Source organism: Opisthocomus hoazin, chromosome 1, assembly GCF_030867145.1.
Source record: "Opisthocomus hoazin isolate bOpiHoa1 chromosome 1, bOpiHoa1.hap1, whole genome shotgun sequence".
Taxonomy (NCBI): domain Eukaryota; kingdom Metazoa; phylum Chordata; class Aves; order Opisthocomiformes; family Opisthocomidae; genus Opisthocomus; species Opisthocomus hoazin.
In genome coordinates this window covers 13,849,266-13,870,535 of record NC_134414.1, presented here as the reverse complement: position 1 = coordinate 13,870,535, position 21,270 = coordinate 13,849,266, and the positions used below count along the sequence as shown (strand labels likewise).

The 21,270-nt window shown below is 44.2% G+C and overlaps 1 protein-coding gene across 8 annotated transcripts in view; it reads right to left on the bottom strand.

Annotated features, from left to right (window-relative positions):
* Positions 1 to 21,270, bottom strand: part of FAT3 (FAT atypical cadherin 3) — a 439,942-nt gene that overhangs the window by 360,901 nt on the left and 57,771 nt on the right. For 6 of the 8 annotated variants that reach the window (XM_075417266.1, XM_075417271.1, XM_075417269.1 and 3 more), the window contains exon 1: positions 4,375 to 4,502. The exons of 1 other annotated variant lie outside the window; for it this stretch is intronic. The gene's annotated coding sequence lies outside the window, so the exon portion shown is untranslated. Of the gene's footprint in view, positions 1 to 3,937; positions 3,978 to 4,374; positions 4,503 to 21,270 lie in introns of those variants that run through there. One more of the 8 variants, XM_075417268.1, reaches the window with a different exon arrangement.

Here is a 21,270-nt window from a genome sequence, read left to right as displayed (position 1 = left end):
GCTCAGAAAAGAATTCCCAGCTCGGAGGCTTTCCAAAGAACAACCCTCCCCAGTTCTACATGGCCACCTCGGCCAAGTCGCCCTGCCGTCTCTCATTCTGATGCTAATGCAGTTCAAACAACCCAACCCTGCATTTTTTATCTATGCAATAAGCCTATCTTTAGGTCACTTATTTGTGTCAGTTTAAATCACAACATTCCCACAGAGAAAAATCTGATCATTTTATTCACTTTCAGGGACAGAGATGGGAGAAGAAAAAAAAGTTCATTATAAAAACGTTCTTTTTGTTTGTGGTGCCTAATTCAAGCCCTGCTGAAATCTGCATGAATTTAGACAGCGGTTGAACCATGAGAAATAACAGATTTTAATTCAGACTTGCACAGCTACCTTCAGGACAGGATACCCTGAAAATATCTGACCGTGCATAGGCATATCATATTATATAGTCATATATATTATCAGGTCTTATCCAAAGTCTGCTGGAATAAAGCCCAAGATCCCACTGATCTCTGTGGGCTTCAGACCTCTCTCTTTTGTAAAATAAGCCTGGATTCTGCCACTCCGGCTTTCACAAGCATCCACACGGGGATATTCACAGGGCTTCACACAAGAGGGAAAAACCACAAAGTTGAAGCTATGCATGAAAGGTAGTGGATTTCTTCCAGATGTGGAACTGTTTTTAATTAATTTGGAAGCATTTGAAGTATTTGCTCATTAAATATGCTTTGCATTTCACACATGCACGTAAGAGAGTAAGAAAACCCAAACTTGAAGCCAAAATCATAATGTCTTATTGAAAAGACCCTAGCACCAGTTTCAGCAAAATTAGGCTCCCATGAAGACAAGAGTCACAGCGCTGCCGTAAGACACGGCACCAATACCCACGCGGCTCCTGCACTGCCCATCCCTGGGAAACCTCACCTTGGCCCAGAGGACTCACCGGCTGCAAGGTCCCCCACCTCCACTCAGCACAAGGCAATTCCCAGTGTGCCCACCACCATCACCCAGGGCAATACTTCTAAGTTCAACATATCTGCCCACTACAAAAGGATCAAACAATTTATGGTAAACCTGTGTGCCAAATCCTCATTACCAGTAAAAAATTTGCAGGTGAGCATACAGAATCACAGAATGATCAGGGTTGGGAGGGACCTCTGGGGATCATCTAGTCCAAGCCCCTGCCAAAGCAGGGTTACCTACAGCAGCCTGCACAGGACCTTGTCCAGGGGGGTCTTGAATATCTCCAGAGAAGGAGACTCCACAACCTCCCTGGGCAGCCTGTTCCAGTGCTCCGTCACCCTCAGAGGGAAGAAGTTCTTCCTCATGTTCAGACGGAACTTCCTGTGCTTCAGTTTGTGCCCGCTGCTCCTTGCCCTGTTGCTGGGCACCACTGAAAAGAGCTTGGCCCCATCCTCCTGACCCCCACCCTTCAGATATTTATAAGGATTTCTAAGGTCCCCTCACAGCCTTCTCTTCTCCAGGCTGAACAAGCCCAGCTACCTCAGCCTTTCATTGTAGGAGGGATGCTCCAGTCCCCTCATCATCCTCGTAGCCCTCCGCTGGACTCTCTCCAGTGGAGAAGATTCAAGACACCAAGAAAGGAGGAAAGGCACTTTCTTCAGCTCTTGAGGTGTCGAGCCAATGCCTACCAACCACCTGTCACCATCCACCTCCAGTTAAAGCAACCTGTGAGCACACCACAGTCACCTGCAGATGTGAGAGACAAACTCTCAGCCTCCTGCTTTTGCCAAGTTCCCAGCACAGAGCTCCACCACAGAGACGCACGAGTGAATCTGGACGCCTGCACCAGGGCTGGGCCCGCTCTGGTCCACGCCGGGCAAGCGGGAGGGTGCGCAGGGGGTCACTCGGCAGGTCCCCGCCTGGAAGCCCACCGACGCTCCCCAGCAACGCGCAGACACCTTTCTGCTGCATCTAACCCCGGAACGGGACGCCGCTCGCCCCAGAAGCGCAGCGTTCCCGGCGGAGGAGGACCCGTACCAGCCCCTGCGACCGCGGCGGGACGCTCCCAGCACCCGGGGGGTCCGGGGGAGGCCGGGCGCTCCCCCCGCACCCCGCAAGCTCCCGCCCGCCGCCGCCGCAGCGCGGCTCTCGCCTGCCCCCTAGCGGCGCAACTGCCGCCGCTCCCGGGTCCGCTGTCCGCGCTGCCCCAGGCGGGGGGGCGACGGCCCCGCACACCGCCCCGCACGCCGGACCCCGCAAGCAGCCTCCGCACGCCGGGCCCCCGCAGCTTGGCGGGGCCGGGCCCAGAGCGCAGGGCCGATGCACAGGGCAGGAACGAGGGCAGCGGGGGCAGAAGCGGGGCTCTTGCGCTGCCACCGCCGCCCGGGACTGGATGGGGTGGGCAAGGCCACCATTCGGTGCGAAGAACCGCAGCCGAGTTAAGAACACAGTGATTCTCTTTATTGTTTCTGAGAGACCCCAAAAGAATCGGGTATTTGGTGACTAAGAAACGCTCAAACTTCTCCTCCCCAAAGACCAACTTCTATATCGGACAAGGGCGGTTTTGTCACCGAGGGTCAGAATCAGTCGCAGCGACCACCAGACGAGTCAGCGTCCCGGTGATCTCGGATCGGTTTTACCAAGTGCTACCGAACGGTGTGCGAAGCTCTGCTGCTCAAAACCAGCATACAAACATTAAAAAAAAAACAAACCAAACTTCACATTTCTTCACAACTCGTCTTTTTTTTTTTTTTTCTAAAAAAACAAGCACGAACATTCAAGTTTCTTTCCCTTGGTTGCCAGTGCTAAAATATGCTAACAGCATTAAGGCAAGGGACGACTTGCAGAGCTCACAATCTGTATTCAGCATAATTAGCAGATGCCAATTTAACTTATTACTGCTTCTTCCTTTCTATATTATAAAAAGGATGTCAATGAAAACCTGTTATCTAAATGACTGTTTTCTCAGTGCTGATATAAAGCAACAATCATGGGAAAATAGAGTCACAGAGCATGTGTTAGGAAATAATCTGATTTTGAAATGACATTATAAACAGCTACAGTTAAGAAATGAATGCCTGCAGACAGGACTTTTCTCCCTTCACACTTTGCATTTTAAGACTGTTTCTAAACTAATCACATATTTGGTGGCATTCCTAGTTATTCAAGTAAGCAATGCAGCCTTCAAGGTAAAGCGATATTATTAAATGAGGTTGCTCACCTCTCTCAGCCACTGATCATTTAAAAGCATGAGAAATGAACACCCTTAAGATGCATTTGCTACGCAGAGAACAGCTAAGAACACAAATACCTGCGAAAGAAACCAAAGTGAGCCCTGAAAATCAGCCTCAAATAACGGACCGTGTCGCAGCTAAGGGGACAGTTACAGAGTGCACTTCTCCTGCCTGCAAAGCTGAAACACGTTTTATAAAACAAAGCCCTCTTGAACTAAGAGGCTGTTGAAAGATGCATCCAGCACACACACACAAAAAAGCAGTGCACGCCAAGGTTATGGATTAAACAGGTTTGTAACAGATAAACAATACAATGATCCAGTCCAGGCATCATTTGCTGCTGCTTCTGCTTGGTGAAGCTGCCTCCCCGCTAACATTTCTGCACATTACAATGCAGTGCAAAAAAAATATGTTAATAAACTATCTTCTGACTCTCAGGGCTAAGTTGAAAAGCCTTGTAAGGCTATGCTTCTCCACAGCTTTAATCGATTTCGGCTATAACTTCATTTGTTATGCCTAACAGACAGTGTAAACTTCACCCTTCCCAAGAATTAAGAAAAAAATAACATTTCATACACTTCCATAAGCAGCGTATGTCAAGCACAAAATAAAACCACTGCTCACATACCCCCAATTAAATTGGTCTCTGTGGAAACTAATAACTTTCCACAGTATGCACTGTAATCCAAGTAATAATTTTAAACAGGCATAAGCTGCAGTGTGCTGAACTAAGGCATTCTTACCTTGTAAAGAGTGCTTGAAGACGTTTAGTTACAGTAAAAGAGGAGGACGTGCATGTTGCCAAGTATTTCCCATGTAAAGGGGATATGCCTTACCCCACACATGCGCACACACACACAAACTGGGCGCGTGTGCTTCCTAGGTAGAGAAAGAGGACCAGAAAAGATAAGCAGCAGCGATAATGCCCCGGCTTGATGTCTCAATCAGTAGCGAGGAAAGCTGGAGGAACCATTTGAGATGAAAAGAGAAAAAATTCCAAGAAATGAGATGTTTTTTCCTCCTGTGGATGCAAAGAGCTTTGCTTGGGTGACCTATAATACCTCAAGACAAAAATCTTCATAGCCCACCTCCCTCCTGAGCCAGTTAGTTGCACATGTCAAATGACACTGCACAAACAATGCACAGAGACTTTAACAAAAAATATTAAAGAATCCCTTACCTTTTAGTCAGAATAAGTGACAGCTAACAGGCATGAGAAACTCAGTTGGCACAGTTGCTGTACATATTTCTCTGCGGACTTCTCTTTAGTGGTCCCAAAAGCACCGAACATAAAAAAACTCCAGCCTGCCTGCTTCATTCTTCAGCAACAGAGATACATGCTGTCACGGTAACGCGGAAAAGCAAAAAGAACTACAGATCTTAGTTTTTAAAGCCTTTGTGCTTACAGAGAAGAAAAAGAGGGAGTGGGGAAAAGGAGGAACAGAGCAAACACTTTTTCTAAGAGAAATCTGGTCTCAGCTGTAGCAGTAACCACAGCACAGAATAATTCAGTTTGAATTTCCCTGTTTGCAAGCTCCTTGGGAAAAATTCAAAAAAAAAAAAAAAAATCAGTCTTTAGGGGAAAAAAATCAAATGCGTGGATGGGGGAAGGGAGAGGAGGAGGGTACTGCTCCTATGTGACATACATATGGAATGAGCATTAGAACAATGCTGACAGGACAGCTAAGCAACTGCACTCTGGGGCAGCAGTTTTCAAAGCAGAGCTTTTGCAGCTTTGCAGAAAGGAGAAGAAAACAATAAAAAGAAAAAAAGCCCTCCGCAAAGAGGGAAAAAAAAAGGAAAAGAAAAATAATGGAAAAGAAAGGGGCTGTTAATTCAAGAACTACCAGACTAAAAAAAAAAAAAAAAAAAAAGAGTTGCCTAATTTCTGAAAGGGGGGTGGGTGGGAAACGCCGCGACGGCTTTCCAGCGATGCAAGCAGAAGCCTTGATGTCTAGTGCACTTACATTTTATGCGGCGCACAGTGGGTCCCCTCCTCCCTGCCTGCCTGCCTGCCTCCCTCCCTCCCTCTCTCCCTCCTTCCCTCCGCCCTCCCTGCCTAGGAAGCGCTCCCTCCCAGGGGACAAGAATTCCAGTGGACCCAATTAACACTGTACTTTGCTGGCTCCTTGGTATGATCGATATTAAATAAGCTGAGTTTTAGCAGCACTGAAAAATAAAGCAGCCATGTAATGCATGGCTGATAGAGACTGCGCTTTTTTGCACCCCCACTTCCCGACTCCCCCAGTCTCGATACGATCCAAAGCAGCGGAAAAAAGAAAAATTTAAAAAAGCATGTGCCAGTGCCAGTGCCACAAGCTGCATCAGATATATGTTAGCAAGTCGATGGAAGACGAACATCGGCTGCTCATTTCACTAGCTTGGGCAGTACTTTATTAAAGTGGATTTACAAATCAATGGAAGGAATCCAAGTGTTCACAAACAGGCTCTTTCATCAGGTCCGCTGCCTGACCGTGCAGGAAGTTTGCTGAAGGGGTCCGGGGGCTGTTTCACCAGCACGCTTGCTTTCAGTGGACTTCCAACAACATGACTTGTTTGGTTTGGTGAAAGAAATGCAGTAAGAGGTTCACTGCTTTAAGGGAATGCAGCCTAGTGTGTTTGCTGCTTCATTCCTGCAGCACGTGCGACAAGGCACCCTACAAATGGCAAATTATTTTAATTTGAAGGGGGAAGTGGTTGGGAGGCAGTAACCTTCTTTGGTCCTGTTTTCCCTGATCTATCAATCACAGATTGCCATGTAAAAACAATCTACTACAGGCTCTCTCTATAGAGGAAAAGCAATTACTAGCATTAACTCTTGCCGTTGCAAATTAATACAATACAGTCCACAACCGATAGGGTCTGCCTGCAAGCCATTAATCTAAGAATAAATGGGTGGTTTACTTAAATCCAACTGGTCTGAAATTCGCAGGTTAAGAGCTCCCCTTCCCCTTTCTGTATTTCTATTTGTGTTTGTGAAACTCAGCAGAAAGAAAAGAAAACCGTATTTATTTGCTGGGGCCAGGACAATTCCAAGCTAACAATATCCATCAGTGAACCTGCCTACAAATACAAGATTCACCAGCAGTAGCTGCTTTTCCTTTTGGGTTTCTGAGCAAGATCCTTGATTGAACAGCTGGGTTGACCAGTGACTTGAATCCATCTTGTTAAATTAATGTGAGATTGCATTTCCATACAAATAAGATCAATTAAAAATACTCATAAAACCATGCAACCAAAGGCAGTGAAGAGTTAAATTAATTAACTCAAAAAGCCTCCAATTAAATAATGTTACGGTTATGAATCTGAGGGAGGAAAAACCCAACAGCTGCACAAAACACTACTAGTTAGCTTCTACTAGTAGCAGTAGCTCCAAATGCCACACTGTTTGTCAGAAATTCTTTATGATGCCTAATAACATCCTTCAGAGTCAGATAAATGTGAAGTATTCAGAAATCCCGAGCAGTGGCCAACCATCACAACAGATATCACAAACTAAAGGCTTATTTACATGGGAGGACATCAAGGAGCGCAAGTAAATTGCTTATGCACATGAAGTCCATGTTTACTGAGCTACAGTAATTCCAGGGTCCTGTACTCTTGAAGAAGATGCTGCACTTTACATGTATTGTCTTCACAAATATAATCTAGCTGATGTAGTTTTTTGGTGCAAGAAGGGTCAGGGAAGAAGTATCCCTGAGTAATACGGCACTAAGCAAGGCAACACTGGGTTGCAATTTGAATGAGGGGAAAACACAAAAGCACGCACAGGAAATCACCGAAAATGGTGCACATCTTCATGCTTCATAGTTGTTACTGACCCAACATTGCAGCATGGCAAACACACAGGATTTTAAATGAGGTACAGAGATCTCCAATAATAGAAACCTGATGGTCCAGATTGCCCAGAGAAGTAGTGGAGGCCCCATCCCTGGAGACATTCAAGGCCAGGTTGGACAGGGCTCTGAGCAACCTGGTCTAGTTGAAGATGTCCCTGCTCACTGCAGGCGTGTTGGGCTAGATGACCTCTAAAGGTCTCTTCCAACCCGAAGTATTCTATGATTCTATGGTCCAGAGTCTGCAAAACCACATTCCCTTTTCAGTCCCCTACTCTAGGAGTCAACGTCTACTGGCTAGTGTCCCTGAAAGTGGCCTAAATCTTGTACAGAACACTTCTAAGCAAAGCGATCAAAGTGCTTGGCAAGTGCTTTGGGATCCCATCTGAATGAAAGAACATATATATTCCATCTGTCATAGAAAATGTGCCCATCTTCCACAAAAGCACAAGACACAAAGGGGAGCTACAAGGCTCCAGGAAAGTCTTGCAAATAAAAAAAAAGGGAAACCCCCTCATAGGGCACCCAGCAATGGTCCTCTTCCCCACAGCTACAGTCATGAACTGGTGATGACTTCATGTCCTGCCTGACAAAAGGCAGGGAAAACTCACCCTGGCAATCAGATTATTTTCACAGGAAAACACTGTAATAAGGGTATAATCCACTGAATACATGCAGGCCAAAGAGGTCCTGTGGGTAGCTGCATTTTGGGAAGGGTTGAAGTTTACAGCTGCAGAGGGGATCATAAGTACTCATGGAACCTATAAATGATCCATCAGTCGATCTGTCATCTCAACACTCCTAGGCACTAGGAAAGTCTTTATTATCCCCATTTTAGAGATGATGATTTGAACACTGAAAGCCTAAACTGCCTCCCCAAGGAGATGCAAGAAGTGCTGGAGAATAGCAGGGAACTGATTCCAGGCTTTTCAAGTCTAACTGTGAAGACTGTTCTTGTTTCAAACACAAGCAACTGAATTTGACATATTTTGAAAGTCAAGCTATTTGCTCCTTAAAAAAAAATATCAGCACCATTCTAGTCTACTCTTAAGTATGAATCAAAGCACAGTTCGTGGCATTTAAGGAGCTCTTGTGCTGCTTAAGGAACCCGCATGTGTATATGCTGACAAGTTTTATTCCAAAGAAAAATGCATAATTCACATTATTTTACTAGAAAATAATTCAAATATCATTACACAATCAGAATTACAGTCCCAGTTTGGTAGGACATTTCAAGCCAGTGGGGAATTGCGCGGAAGGAGAGATCATATGTGTGAAGAAAAACGGATAGAAAACATTTCTCAGAATAACCAAGTACGCCAGTATCAGACCAGGTTATCAGTTAACGTCTGGTTAAAGGAAGGAGTCTGGAGTGCCACAGTGGAGGCCCCGGTCCCTACCTGCAAGCAGGACAACCCTTGCTGTTGCTGAAGGCAGAGAAAGAGGGATGTGTTGCCAGCCCCGACTCGGTCACAAGACTCCTGCAAAGGGTCTCGCATGCACGGATGCCCGGGTGAGCTGCCCGTGGTGCCTGGAGGTCCGTCTCTCCCAGGACAGCCCCTGCACAACCCACTCAACACAAACGGACCTCGTAGATCAGCATCACACAACACCTGGGCCGACCAGGGCTGTCACCCTCAGCGCTGGCGCCGTGATGATACCAACAACATCATCCACAGAACAGCACATTCTTAGCTTAATATAATTTGGAGGAAGAACATATGCTTGCCTTGTTCTCAGAATTTGCTTTATTCACATGAAAGCCAACTCTACAGAACCTGTAAAGAGTACCCAACAAAAGTCCAAGCTGGAAAGATTTATCAAAGAAAAAGAGTTGCTACCAAATGAGAAAAAAGTCAGTATGTACTACTCGAGGGCAGGAACTAATGACTGCTAATGGGGCAGTACTGTATGACCAAAGGAAAAGCTAGGAAGATTTTTCTCCTTTCTCCTTCAAAAACTGTACTGGGAAGTGTCAGCATTTACAACGCTCTTTGGAGAACTGCAATCCATCTGGGTGTTCCCCAAGAAGCTATGACTGAAATTGCAAATATGGGAGATTAACTATGTAAAGATACGTGGTGTAACACAATTTGTAACAGCTATTCCACTTTATTACAGGCCTCATCAACTCTCTTCATTATCTAAACCTTCGAATTTCAACTGTTCTCAAAGACTACAGCCTTTGGCACTGTTTGAAGTTCCTTACATTTTCTAATATACTCATTTTGATTATTAAAAGGCAAATAATTTGGTAGGTTTTTCTCTCTGCCTTTATATTCGGTTTCATATAGTACAATAAATATTAGAAATTACAAAAGAAATAAAAACATATAACTTACTAAACTCTGGCTTTAAAACATTGATACTTAAAAACAGAAACAAGGGTGAACATATGGTGATGTAGTCTTTGCTCAAGAATGTGCAAAAATGTCTGTGGATATTTTAAATATTTACTAAATGAAGGGGATGTATATCGGGTTGCACAGCTTTAGCTTACATACTTTCAAGAGATGATGATTCATGTTAATCTACATCAGTAGGCTTGGAGGTTTTGCTTTGTTCTTTTTAATTTCTAATTACATTTTAGTAGCAGAATAAACAGAAACAACACATAAAGCCAGAAACAAAAACTAAAATAAAATAAAGGAAAAACAACCTTTTAAGGCACTTAACATCAGAGAAGGTTGGTCAGCCAATTACGATTTACAACCGCACAATAAACCATGGTGAGGTTCAGCTGACTAATGCTCTGCACCATTATGTAGCAAGTACCAAAGATAAAAGGCCAATTTCCTATAGAAAATTGGGTTTCAGTAATGTGCAGCCGCTGGTCTGTGGGGCTGGGGGATTACCTCCACAGCAGCATCCATCACGGAGGCCCAGCAAACCCAAACAGAGCTGTGGCACCCGCTGCATCCCCTTCCATGCCCGAGCTCTTCAGGAGGTGTCCGTACCCCCCAGCTAGGCATCAAGCGCTCGCTGTGCTCTATGCCAAAGCCACCACGCTCCCAAGGCAGTCCTGAGCCAGGTGAGCTGGCATTGGGGAAATCTCGTTTAAACCCTTATGCTGCCAACAAAGTCTCCAAAGGTGAGATCTGCAGAAGGGAGTTCTGTAGCGTGAAACCAGATCCTGGCAGAATTTTGCACTGCCAAAGTGCATGGGCCAGCAGGCATGTACGTGGTGCACGTGAGGACCCTCCAGCTACCAGCGCCTGTATATTGTTCCTGAAGCTCCCCTAGGGTCCTGACATCTTTTTGGGGCGCCTGATTTTCACTGCTAACCACAAAGGCACTTTATTTCAACTAACCAAACAATCTTGCTGAATCTAATTTTCACATCTTTTAACTCCTTAGTCAGCCGGTACAAAACAGACCCTCCTGCACAAGGTACTGTGAAATAAGATAGAGCACAAACTTCAAAAGCAATAGCTATTTCTCACCATTCCCACCAGAGATGCTCTTGCTCTGTACTACAGCGCAATGCTGCACCGAAAATCTGACTGCAGCACAGATAAGCAAACCTGAACTAATTTGAAACTAGACTGAACAGCATTGCGGTTCATACCAATGAAGCTACAAATATCAGCACGGACCACATAAATCTAATCAGGATCCAGGAGACTCTGACCGCTGACCATACCATAATAAAGCATCTGTTACTGTGGCTTCACGGCAGCCACAACCACCCAGGCAAGCTTGGTTAAAGGTAGCTGGGACACTTTTCATACTTCTGACTGCAGCATTAGAAAGATCTGTAATATACCGAGGAGGAAGAAGCTCCTTCCAGAATAGCAAAAAAAAAATATGTTGGAAGAAATTCATACCACTTCACTTCAAGTGCTCGGTTGTGGTTCCCAAGGCAGTCTCAGGTAATGCAGGATGGCTCCCGGGGCATCTGCCTGGCCCCGCTGAATGCACGGTCAGCCCGGGACGACACTGCTGCCAGCTTACGCAGCCCACCCTACCCTGTGTTCAGGGTTACGGGATAGATGTTCCACTCCTACCCTTGATCTTGCTCCCACTGAGCACTAACACAGGACAGCTCTTCTCAAACACTTTTTCTATGCAACACCTCCAATTGCTTCTCCTGATGCAGACTGAGTTACCGCGCTTCGGTTCCTCCTCTGCAGCAAGGAAACCTTCCCCCTGTTGGCAGCTTAGGGACAGAGCTGGCTCAAAGACAGAGAGCGTCTCGTATCGTAACACGCAGCCAAAAGCCGTGTTGGTCAGGGCACACGCGCGACTGGAAAACCAGCAACATGGGCCCAGACAGTGGGGAGGGAAAATAAGCATGAATAAAAGCATTACAAGTACCTAAGTAAATTGCTATGTAGTGGTCTGTGATTCCACAGAGAAATACCCAGCTTATACGATGATGCGGCTCCACGGCTAATTTTGGTTACTGATACGTCAGGCCTTTCTATAAGATATTGGCATACAACGTGGAATATATTTTAAGTGTCACTTTGCTTGAATATATACCTCCAACACATGCTAATAACAGTTTAAATGTAAAACCCTGCCACGTCACAGCTGCTCACATCTATTACTTTTGAAGACAGAAAGTAACTGCTAAGCATCGTTCTTCAGAAATGGAGAATGTGGGAAAAGAGATGGATGCATTTGGCAAGAGATCGCAAATGCTTAGGATTTCTGTCTCCCGCTCACTGCAAGCTTGCACACTTTACTCCTTCTCCAGTTTTATTTTAGCAGCAACTTTTCTGAGCATCTTTTGCAAGCCAGCTCAACCCAGCACAAAGTGTGTTGGTACATCCCACCACCGCAACCCTGTCACTGTGGTCAAGCGGTCAAAATCCTCATCAACATATTTTCAGAACGTACATTGCATCAGAGTAGTCAAAAGCACTCTGTGTTTGTTATATGTGGACAACTCCTCTGAGAGTCTCCTTTTGGTCAGATACAGCATGTAGGGGGGCTTCAGGCACACCAGGATGGGATGACTACTGAGCTCACCTTCCCATTTCAGGGGCATCCTTCAAAGTCAAGCTGTGGCTCAAATATATTAGTCCCAAACTAAATAGGCAAAATGACACTTCTCTCCTCTGAAGCCTTGTTTTCCACTCATTTGGTATTGCTTTTCTCACGGTAGCTCTTGGGTTTTTTTCTTCCCCCCTCTTCATAGTCTATATGCCTACAAAGGCCTCTGTTACCCCTTAGAGAGGAAGGAAGAGAAAATAAATAGACAAACCACTCTGAAAGACCATATATTTCTAACAGGTTTCCAGCATGGCCAGACTGATGGGTCTGCTATTAGTAGAGGGTAGATTAGTGTAATTGCCTTACAGTTTTGACAGTTTCTGTCATCTTCAGAACAGATGTTCTCTACAAGTTCTGCCCTATTTGCTAAACGCTATCAAGTGACAATTCCCATCCATTTCGGGGAGGACTCCTGAAGCGAACTGCATGGGTCTTTAAAGAGACTTGTGCTTAGGACTACTCCTTCAAAGGCTGGTTGCCATGGTTGCTGGAGGTTAAACTTGGCAGGGCTGATGTCTTTATAAAAACCAACCACCAGCTGTGGGAACGAGTCCTGAAGGCTGTGGATGCTCTACAAAAGCAACTTCAGGGCTAGAGGTCCTGGCAAAAGAAGCTGGAAGGGAGCAGGTGAAAAAATGCAGCACCTTGTTAGAAAAAGGCAACTGGGATGGTCTAACCTTGGTGGACTGGTAGGAGTAAGGAACTTGCCAGTAAAAAAGGAAAATAACAAAGAATCAGGTATCCCCTTCCGAAGTAATTCCACTGGAGAGTACTCCAAGTTTAGCATAGTAATAGGTAGGTATCAGCTCTCCGGTAATTCTGGAACTAAACAGGCTTCATCAATATGGGCTTCAAATCCCACAGGCAGGGAGGATGGTAACTCAGCAGGTACAGTCGACTTCTCAAGGCAACCCTCAGCCAACAACTGGGAGGACCTCTATACTGTTGGTTTACTATCTCCAGCAAAGATGTAAAACCGAAGCCCAAGAGAATCCATTACCCTTAGACAATCCCATGTTATTGTTACAAGAAGAGGTGAAAATTTATAGCTTCACCCACTTCCCTAGCCTGTCTTCCAACTCCCTAAACCAACACAAGGAAGAGGGGAGAAGAGCAGTGGTGGATAAATTTACGTTGCCCTTGTTACATCTTGGAAAAGACAGTTACTGTTGTCTTCAGACACTTTGAACCCATCCTTCCTCAGCAAGTGGAAAGGCCAAGAGCAGGCCTGGGATACCCACTACAGGACAGTCCCAACAGTTAGAGCAAGGAGCACCACCATCTCCACCCACCATGTGTGCCACGGCTCAAGTGCGCTGGAGCTCAGTGGCCTCTACTCTGAAACTCAGATTGGGGTCTTTAGCTTATACACTGCTATTACAGTCAAAACAAAGACTTTATGGCTCCTTAACACTATTCCTGCTTTTTTACACAGAATAAAAACGTCAGAGCAAAGAACATCCATGTCACTTGCACTGAGCCACCTCCCATCCCATCTGAAAACAGTAAACCCAGTGCAAATGTGACAGAAGTGAGAAGAACTGCTGCCCACAATATCCAGCACTACACAAAAACGAGGGCAGAAAAAGGCAGAGCAATGGGATGACATGCAGCGTATCCCGTGAGGTTCACATCATAGCAAATGACGGAGACAGGAGATCAGGGTTCACCATATAGAAAGCATAGACTTCAGTTTAATTGTTACTAAGCTTTGTGCTACATGAGTAATTGGTTTTATGGATGTTCCTGGCAGAGACAGAGGGGAACCCATCCTCTCAGGGCAGCTAAGTGCTTGACTTCTGTGTATTTTTATGTGTTTGTCAAACACTTAGACACTACAGGCACTTAGAATCCTTTAAATAAATAAAATGCATTGGGTTAGTTCAGCGCAAAAGGCACTGTATCAATGCATGTTGACTACATTCAATGGAAATTATAACAGGATATGGGCATAAGTGCAGCCAAAAGAAAAGCCTAATAAAAATAGGGTAGCAGGCAGAGATTGTAAGATAGGGAGGGAGAAAAAGCTGTTTTACTATGATTGGGCCAGCTTACATTTCATTACAGGGAATCCAGGATAGGCAATTGTGTAATCAAGAGCCAGACGGCTTTACTCATTTATAATTAATTCAGAGTACTTTGAAAGTGAGCTTAGAAAACAGCCAAGTGCTTCTCTTTGAGGAAACCTCTTGTAATGCTTCTGCAGGGCATCGCAAGCAAAGCAGAAGTTGTTCAGCTGAAGACAAAAGGTTTTCTCCTGACATAAATGAATAAAGTGTTATCACAGGCAGTGAAGCAGAGAACGTGGCCCATCTTCAAGGAAGGCTTTCATCCAAGCACTGTAATTTTACAGCAAGAAACACCATTCTGGACTGTTTTACACCATTTTAAGGGTCGAGAGAAGTCTCAGTATGTTATGGACTGGGATGCAGACTATTCAGTCTTCTATTTATTGCACATAGACAACTGCTCCCTTAGAGGCGAGCATGATTTTTGGCTCGAAAACCACAACCAGCACTTCCATCTACTCACAGCACTTGCCAGAAGAGTGGGCATTAAAACCCAGTACAGTTGCACTGCCCTCCGTACAGCCCCCCACCTTCCCCAGCCACCGCACTGCGCACCACGTCGGCAGCAGAGCCCTGCATCCTGGCGCTGCTCATTTGTTCAGATCCTCAGGTATTCACTAGTTGCCCTGTGCCCACACAAATAATTCAGAAAGTTAAATGCCGCCTTCCGTTTTGCGTAGTTACTAATTTATCTACACTTAGCTTTTCATCTGTAATTCACATTGACATTAATGGAGAGACAAATATGTGTGTAACAGAACAGAGGCAGACCAAAATAAATGAGAAAAAAATGTGGTCACCAGAAACCAATTATACATTCAAAACTGCATAGTGGAAACCACCGGAGTGTTGCAATCAAGCGAGAAGGAGAAAGCACCAAAAACACACTAGGACTAGTGGAAGATGGGGGGTGCAGGGACAAAGTCGCTAGCACATACCATCAGTCTCAGCCTCATGGAAAAGAATATAAATATTTAGACATGAACAGACCTCTTAAAATACAGTTGCAGAGTCTGCTGGCACATGAACAAACATACAATAAGCCCACCAATGTGGAGACACAAATCAGGTAAATCAGACATGAAATTGGCAGGCAACATGTGCAAGATGCGTTTTGTAAAGGCAAAAATGTGTTCACCACCAAATATGAAGACAAATTTTCCAAGACAATCTGAAGCTGCGCTGTAAAAGAAATAAACATTACATATTTAAGGCTGTTCACCTAAATGCGATCACTTGGAGCACATGGTGGCTTTTTCCTCCACCAGCATTCTTCTCGCTACAACAAAAAAATGAAGGCTTTAAAGGGAAATTCTCAAACAGTCTTGCTACTTTGAAAGCTGAACATCTTCCCAGATGGCCCTGAAAGAGTTAACTGCTTCAGAGCTCAGATATTCTCCTTCCCATGTCTCACGATAAGTACTAGAAGATTTACGTGCAATGAATTTCCAATTACTGATCTGCACCAGCTGGGCTGTCAATCAGCCTGCCTATACGGTGCATGTCTTCACCTCCCTGTGTTCTCCTTGCACGTAGAGGCTCCTTCTCCCCCCACGAGCACACACAAAAGCATGTAATTCCCACATTCCTATCAACTGGAGCAGGTTAAATGTTGCTTTGGACTTCCCTTGCTCCTCCAATCTCTGACAGACATTATTTTCTCACCACGGCGTCCAGGAGAACAATTCCAGTGATGACTCTGAGACATCAAAGAGTATTTTAAAAGCAGAGTGACATTTCCTCCAAGGCTTTTCCCATTAGTATGAGGGAAATCTGGGAGGGAAGCCCTAGGATCAGGACACAAAAGTCTCCTACACCGTTACACAAGGCCCAGATACCAGGATTAAAGACAAAGAAAAAACTCACCGTCCTATGGAAGTCTTTAATTATGATTTTGCTCAGGTAAAAAAGTACAAAGTTGTCAGACAACTAGATATGGTAACTTTAGGATCTCCAAAAAGCTCCTCAGATTCACCTAAAAGGTATTATCTCCCAACAAATACCAAATTCCTTCATAGTTGTTGCAGTTTTAGCTCAGTATACGTAAAGCGGCCATGAAAGCAGTGTCCTGCTCAGGGTCATCATCCACCCCGTTTTAATGGATTGCCATTTATTTCTTTAATACTCGGAGTCGCTCTTAGCACCACCACACATCCTTTACTTCATTTCTCAGCCACATGACTAAGGGAAATGCTGAATCAATAAACCTTTGCAGAGCAACACTAAGCAATAAACCAGTGATTAAATCTTGTTTTCAGTGTAGAATTCAGCCTGAAGAAACATAATTAAAAAAAAACTAACCACAAACCTCAGAAAAAATATTTTCCTCTCCTGTTTTCTAAGTTTTCACTAAGCCATATCCCTGAAATAAAAAAACCACAGACATGGCATCATCCTTGAGCCTTCGCCTGTTACAACATGATGTTACCCCAGGCTGTTGTTTTTGCACCTGCATTTCACTTCCTAACCTGGGTTACAGAGAGGATGATTCTTGAAAGGCTGATTAGCAGCTACGTAAACAGCAAATCCTTGCTATGTATCGGCGTGAATGTGTTTTATGGCAAAGGCTGAGCACCCTGTGAAGGGCAGGGCTTTGAGATACGGCACCAAGCCAGATCCTCTAGCAGGACCCGTACATTTTTTGTTCCTGTAGAGGCCTTACCAGAGCTCTCTGGAAATTTTCATCCCGACTCGACTGCCTATAAATAGCGAGCTGCAGCCCCCGGGGGCTGTGTGGCTCTGTGCTGCTGGTGTGCTCTGAGTTGCTAAGGAGATGGCAGAGCGAAGGCTTGCAAACCGCGCTGGGGAACCGGGAGACGAGCGGCACCGCACTGGGGTTTGGCCGAGAGCCAGGGAGGTATCCTCCTGCGGGTATCCTCTGGATCAGAAGAAAAAAAAGATGGGGAAAAAAGGATGGAGATTCCCCCTCTGCCTGACAGATGCCAGATGCGGGGAACATCAGGGCAGGCATTCCCATCAACAGACTCCGGAATAACTATTATAAACCATCAACCGTCTGGGTTCTCGCAGCATCCCTGTTTCCTGAATCCAGACCTGGGTTCTTTATCTCAGAGGAAAGTAATTATAGCTTATATTACACAGCACCATCCAAAAGGAAAATGAAATTTTTAATCCTTTTATTCACTTCTGTGTAGACTCGTAAACAAGACTGGTATGCAAAAAGTCAAGCTTTGAACCGTGGCACTAGAACACACTACCTAAAGGAACTGAGACTAGGATGATGATCCCTCATACACAGTCTTTTTCAGAACTGAACCAATTAATTTATCTTGGGCGAGAAGATGCCTGAATGGAGATAGAGTCTGGCTCAAGACTCGGGAGGCAAATAGGGGTATTCCTGAATTAAGGTTGTACGTAGATACTACTGTCCAGGTCAGCCGGTCAAATTGCGTCTTTAAATAGGAGATGATTCACATCACCATGATTGTAACAAACATCAGCAAGACTGAGTGCACACCCTGAAAAGAGGAGGTTTTGCATTTCCAGCATGAATGGAGATACGATTTTACAGGGATATATCAGGCCTACTTAAAGTTTATGCAGAAGCAGCTTTGCAATTGCTCCTGGTGGACTGGGAAACAGCCTGAAGATAAAGCTAACTGTAAGAAAAATTCTAGAGTAGTTTCTAAGAACAAAACCCTCAGGAAAACAACAACAACAGCAACAAAAAAAAAGGTGTAGGAATCCCACAACAGAAACAGGTAAATACAAAAAAGAGCCAAGGCTGTTCCTGCAAACGTGGCAGAAATGCTTCGTGGTGTTAGCCATGGTTTCTTACACAGGTCACTTGGTTGTGATAGAAAATTAAATTATTTTGTTTTCCAAGACTCATCCACAGCTAAAATGATACATCTTAGTAGAACAAAGGCAGTATCTCTTGCCAACAGTGGATTAGCTCATCTCTCATCGAAAAAACAAAGACTTAGCAGGAAAAGGTGTATTTTTCTCTGCAGCCGCTGATGTTCCAAGCCACAGAAGTATCAAAGTGTGCCTGAGAGTTACTCATTATTAGGCAGGTGAAAGAGAAAACAGAACTTTTTGCTTTTCCCCAAGACAGCAATGCAACCACATTAAGAATATTTGAAATAAAAAGCACGTAGAGCAACTGAATGATTTGAACTTTTACTGTTTTCCAGTGCCTTTTACAGACGCTGATGCTAACACTAACTCACTAGCGACAAATCGACAGAAAGAGACGGAACATACGATCACAGCTTATTTCCCAGTGTACGTATTTCTTAATATAGAAGAGTGTACGATAGATCTGCCACCATCTGATCTTGATTGTTGTAAAACTAGTCATTCTGCCTTCATCTGCCAAAAGAGTTTGAGAATTACTGGGGATATTTTTGGCAGCCTTCAGCACACAGAAGCACTGAGGCATAGCCCCAGAGGACAGCTGAAAGTTTCCTAATAATTTCCATCTATTAGATGCCACTTTTGCACAGTACTTGAGGATTGTCCAGTATGATCTTAAGTTAAGGATGATGAAAGTGGGGAAAAAGGCTCCAGGTCTCATTGTTGTTACTGCATTTCTTTTTTCCCCACAGAAGTTTGTTGGTTTGTTTTTTTTATGACAGTCTTAAAAAATCAGAAAACTGATCTTGTATCTACTCAATTTTATGACATAATGCATTCACTGAAGAGATAACTGACAACAAAGATCTAATAAACTATTCTTTCGTCTTAAATATAACCCTTAACTGAGGGGAAGGAGAAAAAAAAAAAAATCAACAACCCTCTCACATATAAAAACAAAAACAAGGGGAAAAAAAGTGGCGAGAGTTCTTATTTAATGATATACACTAGTTTTTAAAGACCTAACTTCACATTATGATTTCTGCAAACAAAATTATTTCTATCCTGATTCAGCCACATTACCTATAAAAAAAAAATCTTAATTTTTCAGGAAATTACAAGCACGAGTGAACCAATATAATTTGATAAAAGGTTGAATACAAATTATTCTTACAAGCAATATTATTATGGCCAAGAGGCAACAGGCACAAATCGAAATACAGAAATTCTTTTTAAACATAAACCCCCCACACACACTTTTCCACCATGAGGGTGGTCAGGCACTGGCACAGGTTGCCCAGAGTGGTTATGGAGTCTCCATCCTTGTAGATATTCAAAGCCCAGCTGGACATGGCCCTGAGCAACCTGCTTGTCGCTGACCCTGCTCTGAGCAGGGACTTGGACTAGATGACCTCCCGCGGTGCCTTCCCACCTCAGCCGCTCTGTGATTCCCTGAATATTAAGCACAAAGATTCAAATTTGCCAATTGTGTTAAAGCTGAATATGAAATTTAAACTAATTTCAGCTATGCAAATAAAGAATTTCATTTTGGAAACTTAGGTCATAAAACCGATAATAAAATCTCTTTTAAATGAACAGAAGTCTTGAGTGATTATATTGCATATTTGCTAGCCAGTAGAAGAGTACATCCAAAAGAAAAACATAATTTCTTTTTACATACCTTATATTTCCAACACATGAAGCGCTGTGCCAAGAAATTCTGCATTTTCCAATCAAAGGAACAGGTTTGCAACATGGATTCTGGATTTTCTCTCTGCACATTGCTATAATAGTGTTGATGGCTACGACCCCTTTTCCTGTCAATCCTTATTTCCATATGCCATCTGACTGACTGTCACACTTCCTATACTTCCCTTTATATTTCCTCCATTTATTTCCCTTTCTACTTCCTCCATTTTCCAAGCTTTGAACCCATGCCAAGTTATTAAAAAAAAAATACTACAATAAAGCAAATAAACCATGCAGCCCTTTGCAGGTGCAGGAGAGCTAGCTGCGGACACCTCTTCAACTTCCAGCCAAGCCTGGAAACACCTTTCACATTACCAAGTGATGCTCAGTCCACCATTGACTGTGCAATTCCATAGTTATTACTTAGCCATCACTGCTAATCAAGAAGGGAGTTGGAACTAAGTGACATTAGCAGCTTTGCCGTCAATGCCATGCATTCAGCACAGGCGGATTCCCAGCTCTCTTGGACAGGTCTCAGAGGTACAGGACAAACTGTAAGAGCTCAGCCTGTGCTATGAGCGCAGGCAGGCAACCAGAATTTGAAAAGCTCTGAGCTAAGCTGAACTGCAACAGCTGAACAAGCAGTATCTCGAGGCACGCAAATCTGGAAGATAAGAGGGAGCACAGCAGACACAATAGTGCAAGTCACTAGAGCGCAGTGTTAGAGAAGGCAAGTATTCGAGGGCCAGCAAATTAAATACATAGTCATCTGAATTCAGGTATTTCTACAACGCCAGACAAAGAAACTTTTCAGGCAACACACAGTTTTCCTTTAATGTGCAGATGTTAAAAATGATTAAAAATGGTGAGGGAGAGCAGGGAAGAGTCCAGTTAAAATATATTCAATCCTCACATACATTGTACAAACTCTTTCAGCACTCTCCGTGCTGGTTTACTCTGCACATTTCTCTCAGTCAGGCTGTCGGGAGAGGGGGAAAACATGGCCAGCCTCAATGCAACTTTCAGGTTTGCGTGCACTGGCACTCTTGCAACATCCAAGCTGACAAGATGTAAAGGGTTTATTTCTCTGCTGAAGCAAAATCTTTCACTGGGTTGAATTTAATGGAATTGAATTTCCATAAATGTGTGGATTCATACAAGCATGTTTGATAAAGAGTCTACACCGAGAAGCCTGGACTCCTCCTGAGCATTCACTGCCATCTCCCCTGAGGTTCAAGTCCTCACTGCTGCTCTGCCAAAGAGGCAGGGGAAGAACAGGTGCAGCAAATAGTGCTTTGCTGAAAATGGGCTCAGAGACCTTTCAGAAGCTTGTTACTGCGACTGCAAAGAGTTAAACACCGCAAGGCATTGCTCTGATCTCACACATCAGTGAAAAACCAGCAACAGCTCTACTCAAAGCAATGCTGTAAAACAAACATGAAGCCCAGTCAGACCCATAAGCTCTTAAAGAGAACAGCGAGCTAGATATAGATATGGAATTCCCAAGGTGAACCCCTTCTGTACCAATGCAAGCTCCACATATTCTCATTTAACCTTCTTCAGGATTTAGTTTTGATTTCAGACTAACAACAGTCATTCAGATCAGCCAAAGTAAATCTGCAGAGCTCCCAAGTACTGAAAAGGGATGGGAGAATCCACCCG